Genomic DNA, 3,859 nt, shown 5'->3' with positions numbered 1-3,859 from the left:
TTTACATATCACCATTTTCTCTGCAGAAGAGATATCTTAGGTCCTTTACTGGAGTGCAGGAGTATTGCTCCTCAGTTTCTTGGGAAGAAGAAGTCTCTTTGGGTATCGACTCAGGATGGCAGGCCTTAATCCGAGAGTGGTGGATCCAATTCTCCTGTCCCAGCACCTTTACTGCAGAAGGGGTGGATAAAATTACAGAAAAAGGTCCTTTCCAAATAGGGTCTAGGTTTGAAGAGTTTGAAGGTATGGTCTTAATCATAACTAGATCTCCAGGCTCATATAGAGGTGGAGAAGTAACTGGCTCAGATATGGGATATTTGCGAATTTCAGCTTGAAATTTGGCCAACTTTGTGATATGAGTCACTAGATCTGCAGTTTCTTGGTCTTTAAGGATATCATTTCTTAGGAATGGTCTCCCATATAAGAGCTCAAATGAGCTGAGCCCTAATATTTTGGGGGTGTTCCTGATTCTGAGCAGTGCTAAAGGAAGCACCTTAGGCCATGAGTAGTGGGTTTCTTGAGTGAGTTTCCTTAGATGTCTTTTTAAAATATCATTAGTTTTTTTCTACCTTTCCTGAGGATTGAAGTCTCCAAGCACAATGGAGATGATATTTGATGCCTAAGGCTTTGGATATCCCCTGAATGACAGCTGCCTTAAAGGCTGCTCCATTGTCACTTTGCAGACTTGGAGGCAACCCAAATCGTGGGATTATTTCCTGTAATAATGCCTTGACTACCTCTCCTGCTTGTTCAGTTCGGGAGGGGTAGGCTTCAGTCCATCCAGTAAAAGTATCTATCATAACTAATAAATATTGAAATCCATTACTCTTAGGCATATGGGTAAAATCAAGTTGCCAGTCTTCCCCAGGGAACTGTCCCGTTCTTTGTAATCCTGGGGGCTTTTTGGCAGAATTAAGTGGATTATTTCTTTGCCATGTGTCACACACAGGCTTTGACTATTTGGTGGATAGTCTTTGAAAGATCTTTTCCTTCAAATATCTCTTGGGTTAATTTGAGAGTATTTTCTTCTCCTAGGTGGAAAGATTGATGTAAGGTATGTAAAATCTTCCACTAGGAATTAGCAGGTAAATAAAGTTTGTCATCTTCCATTTAAATCCCCCCAGAAGGTAAAAGAATACCTCCTTTAGATAGTGCCTTGTTAGTTTCCTCCTGGGTATATATTGAGGTCTTATCTCTGGGGGAGGGCCTGTCCACATCAAAGGGGCTAAGGTAGTTATCTGTGAATTTCCCTTAGCAGCCTCCTTGGCTTGTTGGTCTGCTAGTCTGTTCCCTTCTGCTATCTCATCTATCCCTTTCTGATGTCCCTGGCAATGAATTACTGCTACCTCTTTGGGTAAATGGGCAGCCTTTAGCAGTCTTAAGATTTGCTCCTAGTTCTTTATAGACGTTCCCCCAGTCGTTTGAAATCCTCTTTCCTTCCAAATTGCTGCATGTGCATGCAGGATTAGGTAGGCGTATTTAAAGTCAGTATAAATATTAATTATCTGTTGTTTATCTATTTCCAATGCTCTTGTTAGGGCTATCAATTCAGCTAGTTGTGAGCTTGTGCCTGGGGACAAAGATTGTGCCTCTATGGTGTCATGTAATGTCACCACAGCATATCCAGCTTTGTGTTCTCCTTGTTCCATAAAGGAACTCCCATCTGTGAACATGGTGAGGTCTGGATTGGATAGGGGAAGGTTTTGAAGGTCCTTCCGAGCTGAGTAATTTATAGCTAGGACTTGTTGGCAGTCATGTTCTGGATTTCCCTCTAATTTCTCTGGGAGGAAGGTAGCTGGGTTTAAATTAGAACAAGTCCTTATTTGAGTTACAGATGCTTCTAAAAGTAGGGTTTGATATTTTTAGAAGGCGATTGTCTGAGAGCCATAGTTCACCTTTTGTATTTAAAATTCCTGAGAGATCATGGGAGGTGTAGACTATAAGGTCTATTCCCAGGGTGATTTTAATTGCCTCAGGGACTAGCAAGACCACAGCTGCTACTACCCTCAAACAATGAGGCCATCCTTGAGACACAAGATCAAGCTCCTTACTGAGATAAGCTACTGGCTGTTGAACTGGTCCTTTCTTTTGTGTGACCACTCCTAGGGCTATTCCTCCTCTTTCAGTAACAAATAGGTTGAATTTTTGTTCAGTGAGTAAGCTGAGGGCAGGGGCTTGGAGTAAGGCCCATTTTAATGCCTTAAAGGCTTTAATCTGTTCTGGTTCCCATATGAGGGAAGTCGTTCCTTGGCGTAGTGTCTCCTTGAGGAGGCTATAGAGAGGTTTAGCTATTTCCCCATATCCAGGGATCCAAAGCCTACAGTATCCAGTTATCCCTAGGAAGCCTCTAAGTTGTCTTATGGTCTGAGGTAGAGGATAGTGTCCTATGGGGGTTATTCTTTCTGGTCCTAGCTTGTGAGTTCCTTGAGACAGCTGTAATCCTAAATATTGAACTTGTTCTTGGCATAATTGAGCTTTTTTCTTTGAGACTTTATAACCCTTATTAGCTAAGAAGTTTAAAAGCTCTTTAGTAGCCTTTGACATTCCTTTTCAGTACAGGCACACAAAAGTATACCATCTACATATTGTAGGACAGTCAGAGATGTCTTATCTCTGAACTCTGTTAAATCCTTAGCTAGGGTTTGGCCAAACAAATGAGGGCTGTCTCTAAAACCTTGGGGTAAAACAGTCCAAGTTAGTTGAGATCCACTATCTGGCTCTTCAAAGGCAAACAGATATTGTGATTGGGAGTCTAAGGGTATACAAAAAAAGGCATCTTTTAAATCTAACACAGTAAACCAAGCAGCAGCTGCTGGAATCTCAGATAACAGAGTGTATGGATTAGGAACCATAGGGTGGAGAGGAACATCTGCTTCATTAAGTATTCTCAGGTCCTGAACTAGTCACAATTTCCCATTGGGTTTTTGAATTCCTAAAATGGGTGTGTTACATGGGCTATTGCAGGGCACTAAAAGTTTCTGTCTCTTGAGGTTCTGAATGATCTTTAATAAGCCCTTCTTTGCCTCTGGGTGTAGGGGATATTGTCTCTGATGTGGAAAGACAGAAGGGTCCTTTAAGACTATTTTGATTGGAACTGCACTTTTTGCCCTTCCAATTTTGCCTTCAGTAGCCCACACTTCAGGGTTTATATCACATTCTAATAAAGGCAAACATAATGGTCCTCTTGGTCCTAAATTCATTGTAATGGACGTCTGAAGTTTTGAAAGTAAGTCCCTTCCCAATAAAGGGGTAGGACATTCTGGGACTATCAGAAATGCATGAGAAAACATCACCCCATCCCACTCACAACTCAGTGGGGGAGTAAGCCTTCTGGTAATAGGCCGTCCAGACACCCCTTGTATGGTTACAGTATAAGAGGAAAGGGGTCCAGGATAAGAGGTGAGCACAGAATAACTGGTGCCAGTATCTAAAAGGAAGTTGACCTTTCGGCTCCCTACGGAGAAGCATACCGGGGGCTCACATGTGGTGACAGGAGTCAAGGGAGCCAGAATCGAGTCCGGGCCCCGTCAGGCCTGTGTGGAGGAATCTGGCTTCAAGGACCTACGCCCCTGAGGACAGTCACTCTTCCAATGATTGCCTTGACATTTAGGGCAGGGCCTTTGAGGTGGATGCTTGGCTTTTGGGCAATCCTCTTTGAAATGTCCTCCCTCTCCACAATGGAAACAAGTCCCTTCTGTGGATTGAGGAGCATTTTGTCTTCCTCCTTCACCCTGGGAGCTTACTCCTCTAAGAGCAAATACCAGCACTTCAGTTCTTTTTCTGTCTCTGAGCTCTTTCTCCTTTTTTTCCTCTATATCTCTATTATAGAAAACTGAAGTAGCAAATCAGAGGATGTTAT

This window comes from Marmota flaviventris, chromosome 10 (assembly GCF_047511675.1).
Source record: "Marmota flaviventris isolate mMarFla1 chromosome 10, mMarFla1.hap1, whole genome shotgun sequence".
Taxonomy (NCBI): Eukaryota; Metazoa; Chordata; class Mammalia; order Rodentia; family Sciuridae; genus Marmota; species Marmota flaviventris.
Note: the sequence above shows the minus strand (reverse complement) of the source record.